At 36.9% G+C, this 10,486-nt stretch overlaps 1 pseudogene; it reads left to right on the forward strand.

The window, feature by feature from the left end:
* The first annotated feature begins 3,801 nt into the window (after positions 1 to 3,801).
* On the forward strand, positions 3,802 to 4,717 carry LOC103748899 (annotated as a pseudogene).
* The last annotated feature ends 5,769 nt before the right edge of the window (positions 4,718 to 10,486 follow it).

A 10,486-nucleotide genomic window follows, 5' to 3' on the forward strand; every position in this document is an offset into this window, starting at 1 on the left:
GTAGTCATGTGGAAAGCAGTGGATTATTTGCAGTATACAGTATATGTTGCAAGCAACATGTGGGCTTGGGTTGATATATTTGCTTGTGATATTATATGCTTTTCTGGGTTAGTAGGGGTCAGAAAAGGCATGTTCTTACCTGATAAAAGCTATGGTTAAAGATCCTTTAATACAAAGTTCCTCATTTCTTTCCCATATCATGTTTGCTTTTCCTGTTCAATAAATGGAATATGCCTTTTGTTCGAGGAGGACAGTTCTGAGAAAAGTCAAAACACTTTGGATCAGGCTCGCTATTGGTTTAAATGAGTGGGCCCTTTTTTAATGTAGCGCCACCACAAGTAAACAGATCAGACAAATGGTGTGGTGGTTGTGTGAGGAGACGGGATGATTGTAAAAGGGACTAGAGCACTTGGTAGGATGGAAATCTTTTATAGCTAATTTTAACTTAAGTTTTTATTGCATGATATTTTTGGTTCATTTTAACTTGCAGAGCTAAATACTACAAAATATTTACTTTACTACACATAAGCACTTCCTCATTTAAAATGAAAAAGGACATGGCAATTTTAGTGACTAAGAATGAAGTTTTTAATACTTTTTATCTATACTTTCATCGAGAATGCACAATGAACTCCCATTCCAATATTATGATTTTTGTTATGTATTTTAACATATGAATATTTCTGTATTTCAAAAATTGAACTTGTCAGTTTGCTTACTGAATCAGTTTTTGAGCTTACCATGATTCCTTATATATTATGTATCCCATTAGGCAGGCATCACATATATTCTTTCTGAACTTATTTTATTGCCAGTCTTTGGAGATAAATTCTTTTTGCTTTTAATTTGTTTTCATTCAATGATGAAAATTTAGCAGCGTAGAGGGTCTGGTTCTGTAAGGTCTTTTGTTCAGCATTTTTAAAGACATCCCTTTCTTAATTTGGTCATTGCTATTACAAATGACATCTAAAATTATTTAAACAGTGGGTACCTTTCTTTTCTCTCTGGAAAGAGTTAATACTTTTAATTAACATTGACCTTCTATAACTCTAGTACTGTGTGGATTTCTTTTTTGTTTGCCACCTAATGCTTGAAAAATTAAGCTCTGTTGCTTCAATCCTCACTGATGGAAGACAGCACTGCAAAGACATAAGCATATACAGGGCCTTTGTTGGGTTACCAGTGAGGGAAGGAGAAGCTTTGCATGCACAGACTCCAACACAACAGTGTATGAAATTGGAAATAATACAGTAGAAGAGGATTTATGATAATGTAAACAACACTCCAGAGAAGCTGGGAAACCCACCTTATGCTCTTAGGTCAAAGGCCTACCACATCAGGAACCTCTGAAGATCTATTCAGTTCAGAATTTTAGAAAAAGCCACTAATGTTTGCTTAAGAGTTCAAGAAACATCTATGAAAGTTGAGTAGTACATGCCTATAATCTCAGCTACTTGGAGGCTATGGTAGTCGAACCTTGGATTTCAGAGATGAAAATACTTAGGGCCATATAGAACATTAATTAACAGAACAACTCAGGAAAAACAATGGAGAAAACACACCCAGGAGGATTCATTAATTTACCATTTCCAAGATCAACGCTTCTAAGGGAGGCCATTTAAGCTGGAATGTAATTCCCTCTGAAGATTTACACAGAAGAGGGTGGGTCATAGCACCAGAAGACAAGCAGTGTGCTCCTGGATAAGACCGTGGCTTGCTTCAGGCTCCAGGGACATTAGGTGGGGCACAACAACGCCGCTTGGGCATCTCTTCAAATGTCTACTTATTCAGTGCAGCTGTGATCTCTGCTCACAGAGGACAGCAGGAATAAAGAAACCTGAACATCCAGACCCAAGAACAGTCTGAAAACAGACACAAAGCCATGGTTCTTAAAACTACCAAAATAACCAATGAAGTGCTACAGAAGGGCACCACATCCTTCCCTCTTTCTAATACCGGAAGCACCACATCCTTCCCTCTTTCTAATACCGGAATATCCTCAATTTTAAGGGAGCACAAGGGAATTTGAGGTGATGAGGCATCAAGGCCTCTTACCATCCACGGTAAATAATTTGTCTCTCTTTTAATCAAACAAGTAGCATCTAAGCACAGTATGTCAATAAACAGAGTCCAATGCAAACCCCAAGGATTTAACTACAGTGTTCAATTCACTAGTGTTTTGGGCTCCATTTATCTTTATATTTATTTTTTGTTTTTATATTTAAATATCAAAAGAGGATGGGGGCTGGATGGAGGTGGATTCAAGAGTGTGATGGGGTAAGCAGAACACATCATGTACATATACGAAATTGTGAAATAACAATTTTTTTCTAAAAACAACATTTGTCTAATAACAAAACTAAAACAGGAATCAGTTGGGATGAACAAAATTTCTTTTTTAATCCAGACCTAAGAACCTTTGTAGGAATCTCTTTGTACAGGATTTTAGACTGTATTGATGTTGATGACTTCCCATATCTTTCAAGTGCATGAAAACCTACCTGAAGAGATGTTTTCCATGTTTTTACAGGTCTTAACTATCAAGAAACCAATAACCCCTATAGAAGTCAATGGAACCTAATGAAATGTTAATATACGACATGGTTATGGCTACACGCTATACGAGGATGATTCCCTTTCACAGCTTCAACTTTGTGCTCTAAGTTGACTTCTGTCCTGAGCAATGGGGCATCTCACAGGCTCCTGTCAGGAGCTGTTCTGCTGCTTGTCATCATTTCTCCCAAGCACAAACAGGCTACTTTGGGAGGAACAGTACTCATGTTTCCTCACACATACACATTGTGTAATAACCTGGTGAAACAAACAAGCAAACAAATTCCCATGGATGATAAAGTTTCAAATCTAAAATCAACACTTTCCCAACAGGTTTTTACCTTGTTTTACTAGTCTTTAATGGGATTCACTACAAACTAATGAAGGTTTTTGGAATGTAGAAAATGAGCTGGACTTAGGTGCACGCTCAAAATCTGAGCACTCAGGAGTTTGAGGGTAGAATTTATCAGGGAAAGTCACCAAGGACTTCATAGACATATTCGTTCTCAAACTACACAAAAAAGAAAATGTGGGATGCAGAGATATCTCAATAGTTAGTGCATACTGCTCTTGAGGAAACCTGAATTCAGTTCAGAGCAACAACATGGGGTGAGTGGCTCACCACTGATTTTAGCGCCAGGTACAGTGAATCTAATGTCTCTGGCCTCTGTGGACACTTGCATACATGCACCTGCTCAAAAAACTTAAAAATAAAATATATTTTAAAAAGGAAATGAGAAAAATATCAAAGAAAATAACAGAACTTCATTATAAAACATTTCTATATAAAAAAAACTAACTGGAATATTTAAGCTGTTGGACAAATGTTACACTAAAACACTATACGTCAGAGTAGTTCTTTAATCTTAAGAGAAAGAGAATTTAATCTTTCTGGAAAGATAATTTAAGTTTAATGTCCTGAGTAACATTTTCCTTAGGTGACTTCATAGTACGCAGTTATTATGTTACCTATTCTGTATATAGATTGACATTTTATTAAGATTCAATTAAGTATTAGATATTTGCAAAAAGCAATATTATTTTTGTAGACAGACATTTTATCAAGATTCACTTAAATATTAGAAATTTACAAACAAATAAGCAATGTTATTTACTCATAGAAAAGATGTTATCATCCTGGAGACAAGTTGAATACATCGAGGGTCCTCTGGTGTTATAAAACTAGAGTCCATATTAACAAAACTTCACTGCCCACCTGCTTCTAGGCAAATAAAGAGAACACACAGAATGGAGCGCTGGAACTCTACCTTGGGAAACTGATTTGCCTTGTTTGGGATTCTAGATTAAAGTAGCTCTCCTAAACTGCTCTGTGCCACAATCAGAGCCCTGTACTTCTTGGCACTGGCCAGCAATGGACTGCTGATCCTGGTCATCACAATGGATGCCCAGCTCCACATGCCCATATACCTACTTCTTGGGCAGCTCTCTCTCATGGACCTTCTCATGACATCAGTTATCACTCCCAAGGTTGTCATGGATTTTCTGAGCAGAGATAATACCATCTCATTTGAGGGTTGTTCCCTTCAAATGTTCATGGAACTGTTAGTACAGAAGACCTCCTTCTGCCCTTCATGGCCTATGATAGGTACATAGCCATTTGTCATCCTCTGAATTACATGGTCTTGATGAGGCCAAGTTTCTGCTGGCTCATAGTGGCCATATTATGGACCCTGTCAGCCCTAAGTGCTCTTGGGTTTACCATCTACATCATGTAATATCCCTTCTGCAAATCCCAAGAGATTAAACACCTGTTCTGTGAGATCCCTCCAGTGCTGAAGCTGGCCTGTGCAGACACCTCCATATCTGAGCATATGTTTTATTTGATGCATGCAAGCTTACTAATTCTACCTCTTGCTGCCATCCTGGCCTCCTACACACTAATTCTGTTCACTGTGCTCCACATGCCTTCAAATGAGGGCAGAAAAAAAGCCCTTCTCACCTGCTCTTCTCACATGACTGTGGTTGGGATGTGGTATGGGGCAGGCACAATCATCTATGTCTTTCCCAGTTCCTACCATACTCCCAAACGAGAAAACATCAGCTCTGCTTTCTACTCTATTATCACCCAGCTCTCAATCCCCTCATCTACAGCCTGCAGAATAAGGAGGTCACTGGGTCTTTGAGGAGAGTTTTGGGAAAATGATTGTTGTCAACACATCCCACCTTCTAGGTAGTTCTCACACTGACCTTCTAATCTAAATGCCCATTAATCTCAAAAGATTTCTGGTATAAATAAAAGCACTTCTACAACAGATTTTAAAAACCTCTTTTGACAGAGGAGTATATGAACTTAACAAAGCTTGTTGAAAGCTTTTGAATATTCTCTTCATGAGATATATTAGAAAAAAGTCACTCTGTTTAAGGTTACTATTCTTTGTCTTTAAATTATAGACTTGGACTGGAGAGATGGCTCAGTGGTTAAGAGCACTGGCTGCTCTTATGGTGAACCTGGGTTTAGTTCTCAGTCCCCCTCAGTTTAGCTAACAATCAACTGTAACTCCACTTCCAGGGGATCCGATGCCCCCTTCTGTGGGTATTACATGACACAGGTGCACTTACATACATGTAGGTAATGCACTCATACACATAAAAAATCATAAGTAAAATACTTAAAAATAAATGTTAAACTTCAATTTCCAGTGTAACTGCTTAGATAAAAATTGTCTAAACAGGGGCTAGAGAGGTGGCTCAACGGTTAAGAGCACTGACTGCTCTTACAGAGGACCCGGGTTTGATTCCCAGCACCCACATGCTGGCCACGAACCATCCTTAAGTCCAGTTTCAGAGCAAATGAAGCCCTTTTCTGACCTCCACGGCATTGCATGACATGGGTGCACTCACATACATGCAGGCAATACACTCATACACATAAAATCAAAATAATAAATAAAAATTTTAAAAATTGTCCAAATGATATTAGGATCTGGGTACATCCTATGAGATTTTAAGTCTATACTGCATCAAGAACCAGAGAAAAGTAGTTTCAAGTAGGTATCTCATATATCACTGGGAAAGCATTCTTGAGACTTGCATGCATTTTAAAACATGTAATATTGGTAAAATAATGTATAAAGTTACTGATTTGTCTAATATTCAGCTGGTAGAAGCTTTCACAATGTTCACTCTTCCTCTCTTTCAAAGGATCACCTTTTGTCGAAGCTCAGAAAATGCAATGGTTTAGATTGTGTTTGTACGTGTGTATATTTGTGTGTGTGTGTGTGTGTGTGTGTTTGTGTGTGGTACATTCTATGACATTTTACATGTTATTCTTTCTTTTTTTAGCAATGGTAATTGTAATAAACAAATGCTATTCTAACTTGTGAATAATATAATCAGAGTGACAAATGAAACTGTGCTTTTCCATTTTGCTTGAAATTGTCTTAAAATGCATCAATAGTAACAAACGGGCCATGTGCCTGATGTGTAGACATTACACAGTGTTTATGTATGATAAAATATCATATGATACTATATATGGATAATGTGTTCAGTTTTTATTGTGTTAAAACATTAGAATAGCCATAGTCTACAATACAAATGACAGCAAATCCTGACTGGATATGGGGAAAGGGACACACTATGCATTACCGGAGACAGTATAAAATATCACATCCACCTACAAAATCAGTCTGGATATTTATAAGGATAAGGAAAAACAAGAACTAGAACTACAATACAAATACTCTGGCCTTGCCCTTGGCATATACTCAAAGGACTCTGCGTACTGGCAGAGAGACACTGGCATATCAATGCTCATTGCTGCACTATTCACAATAGCTCAGAAATGGGAGCAGTCAAATGGCCCTCAGCAGATGAACGGATACATAAAAATTTTGTACACATACACAATGCAACTTTATTCTTATGTAAAGAAAATGGAAAATGAAGTTTTCAAGTAAATTGATAAAACTAGAAAAAATTATACACATAAATACTTTGAGGCAATTGGAATATGTGATTATAACATACATGTTGTTGCATGAAAAATGTACCCTGAAAATTGTCAGCTGTAATAAATTGCATCATATGGATAGTGTGTAATGTAACTAGTTATTACATCACTATTAAATATATAATGTTTTCATGTGTTTATATTAATTAGCAATGATGATCTCTTGAGTTTATAACTAATATTTTTCTCTAGGAAATTACTTACATGTAGAGTTGTATAAATCAAGGTTAAAATCAACAAAATGCTCTTGATATTAAATGAAAAATTGTTTTTCGAAAAACACTAAAGAATTTATTTTTTTCCATAAAGGTTTGCATAGATGTGTTAGTCGTAACATTTAAATATCTTAAATTACATAGCTTATTTATTTCTTAATATTTTTATAACTTCAAGATCAAGGATATAGCTACTAGGACTATTATAATTAATTATGGCAAAAATTTCTCTTTTAATTTGTACTTTGACATTTTAAAAGTTATTATGGGAGTTTTTAGGGTGTTTTATGTTTGTTTGCTCAGGCTTTTTATTTTAAGGCTGTCAGTTTTATTACCTAATTATATTTACACACCCTCCCTTACCTGCATGCCCTGCATAGCCCCCCTACCAGATTTCCTGCCTTCTGTCATATATGTTAAGACCTATCAAGTCAAGTTTATGACAACACATTTGCTTCTCTTTTTGACACAGGGTCTTCCTATGTTGCCAGCTGGCCAGGAACGGTCTATGTAGATTAGGCTGGCTGTGATTTCAAAGAGATCATTCCTCTGTCTCTTGAGTGCTGGGGTTAAAGGTGTGTGCCATCACTCCTACTGTGATGGACGCTTTAAATAGTTAATTTTCTTCAGAATTGTTGTCCATGAGGGACTAGACATGTTCCAGTAAGTGGTTTTAGACCCATGCACATACAGCCAGCAGTAAGTAGGCTCAGAGGGTTTAAAATAAGAATGCAGGAAGTTTAATTCCAAAATTGATTGGATGGGTAGTAGAGGAACTCAAAGAGAGGGAAAAGGGAGTTTTATTTGACCAAAGCATATTATATGCATGTATGAAGTTATAAAAATATCAAACAGCCGGGTGTGATACTGCACGCCTTTAATCCCAGCATTCAGGAGGTAGAGGGAGGCAGATCTCTGTGAGTTCCAGGACACCTGGTGCTACAGGGAGACCCTGTCTCAAAAAGACAAAAAAATCAAACAATGGAAAATAAAAAATATAAAAATTGTGAGAAAAAAATCTGTATATGTAAAGGTGGTCATGTTTTCTTCCAATGATGCTTTAACCTTAGATTATAATTTACTGTGATTTCTTTAGAAGATTTTTTTTTATTTTCAAAGTTTTATTTCATTCATTTTGAAGTTAAAATTAATATTTAAAACAAATTTATATTTCTTTGAAGAATGTCATGGGATATTGATTGAAATTGCATCGAATCTATAAATTGCTTTTGGTAGGATGGTCATTTTCACTATATTGATTCTACCAGTTCATGAGCACATGAGGTCTTTCCATCTAATTGTACCTTCCTAAATCATTTTCCTCAAAGGTTTGAAGTTTTCTTTGAAAAGGTCTTTAATGTCTTTGCTTTAATGCTATTGTGAATGGAAGTTTTTCCCTGAACTTTTTCTCTAGTTTCTTGTTATTTATGTATAGAAGGGTAGATTGATTTTGTAACTTTATGTATAGATTTGGTAGATTGATTCTGTAACTTGACACTTTGCTGAAAGTGCTGATCATTTCTAGAGGCATTCTGCTGGAAATTTTGGGATTTCTTATGTGGAGTGAGGAGGGGATCTAAATATCAGCAAACTATAGTGTATGAAAATCACAAAAATTCAATAAAATTTTCTAGTTCATTCGGATGTACAAAAATCATGAGGCTTTTCATTTTCTTCACTCATTGCCTTCTCAGCTTTATATCTAAATTATCCTATTTCCCATTTATGCTCTACTTCCCTCTTTAGTCTGCATTTTGTCAGGTAACCTGAACTATAAGCACAACTAGAAGAGACGCTGTGCGAGTCCATATCATGAGTTCTGGGAAATTTCTCCTCTTCACAATCCTTTTATTTTCATCTTTAAAACCCACTGGCAATGAGTTTATGAATATATTTAAAATATAAAGTATACTGAGTGTTTTTAACAAAACTCAGCATGTATACCCAGTCAATGTATACCGTTGTGTCTTCCAGACCTCCTAAAATTCTCTTTTTAAATTTTTTTCAGAAAGAGTCTTGGAACTCACTATACACATCATGACTGACCTTGATCTCACAGAGATTCACCTGACTCTGCTTCCAGAGTGCTGGACTTACAGGTGTTCAGCAATATGCCCACCTCTTAAATTCCATTTTCAAACTGAATATTCAACACTTCATCAGATGGCTTTGTCCCAAATTTCGTTTAGAACTGATTTTTTTATTTTATTGAGGTTTTTGTGCATTTCATACAATAGGTCTTAATCTAATTTACAGCCCCTCCACACACACCAGATTTCATGCATTCTGTCATGTATGCTAAGCTCTATCCGGTCAAGCGTTTGTACCCAGATGTTCCTTGGTGCATGCTCATCCACTAATGTCTAGCCGGCCTATCTAGAGTCACTTGCTTAAATAAAATCAGCTCTCCCTCACCAACAGTAATCAATTGCCAATAGTTCCTCTGCTAGGGAGCTTGCTGCCCATGTCCCCAGTTCTATGTTGGGTTGTTGTCAGATTGAGACAGCATGGGTCTTGTGCATGCTGTCATCATTGTTGCAAGTTCATATGAGCAAGTTCCCAGAGGCCTGAAAGCCTCTGTTTCCTTATGTTCATATTCCAAAACTGACACGTGAAATCTTTCTGCCCCTCTTCAATTTTGAGTCACAGACCTCATTCCTCTTTCAAACATTTTCTTCACAGAAAAATAATCACTAAATAGTGTCTACATTGCCTCTTTCTTCAGCTAATCGCCTATACACATAAAATTATTCCCAAACTTTTTTTTATATGTACTTTGCCAAAATCATCCTGTGTGGTACATGGAACAGCCCATTTCTTATCTTCCCCATGCAACTTTGAATATCATCGACACAACGCGTTCTTTCTTCTCTTGTAATCTTTCTTCTCTCAGCTTCCAGACAGCACACACTACTGCTTTGCCTCCTCCTTCCATTCATTTTCTTCGCATTTGTGAATCCCTGTCTCTCTCTTGATGTAGAAGTTCCCCAGAAAACTGATACAGTTTCTTCTTTCACAAGAATATCTTCCTTATTCTCTTCAAACTTTCAGCAACACTGACGCACTTGACTTTCTCTCTTCTATTGAAGGCTTTTCTTCTCTCAGCTTCAGGCACCACACGACTGGCTTGCCCTCTCCTTTCTTAACTCAGTTCACTCAGTGAATCTCTCTCTCTCTCTCTCTCTCTCTCTCTCTCTCTCTCTCTCTCTCTCTCTCTCTCTCTGGATATGGAAGTCCATACGTGTACTGATATTTTTCCACTCAAGAATCTTCTCTTGAGCAATATCTACTGTCACAGTTTCACTGTGATCTGCATGCCCATGACACAAATACCTGAGCATGTGCATAAATTAGGCTTCTGTATCTTACCATTTCTCATGTCTAATAAGAACTTCAAAAATAGCCAAAAGCATAATTTATTTTATGCTTTGCCATTTTTATCCAGAACACAGATTGGCCTCTGTAGATAAAGAGATTGTATTCCGTTTCCACACAGATGCATATGAACTTATTTCTGCACAACTTTCAACCCATCTCTGAATCTCCACCATATTGCTCTCATCCAACCTTACTTTACCCAGCTCCTTAGTAGTAACCACACAATCTACAAGTGCTCCTGCCTTAAGACCAGTTACCTGTTCTCATCACCTGTGATGCTGTTTTATGATATCACCCCCAGGTTATTCCACCTAGCTCAGATACACCATCCACACCATTGAAGAAAATAAAACTTGATGATAAACAT

The sequence above is a fragment of the Nannospalax galili genome, unplaced genomic scaffold (genome assembly GCF_000622305.1).
Source record: "Nannospalax galili isolate Female #2095 unplaced genomic scaffold, S.galili_v1.0 scaffold426, whole genome shotgun sequence".
NCBI lineage: Eukaryota > Metazoa > Chordata > Mammalia > Rodentia > Spalacidae > Nannospalax > Nannospalax galili.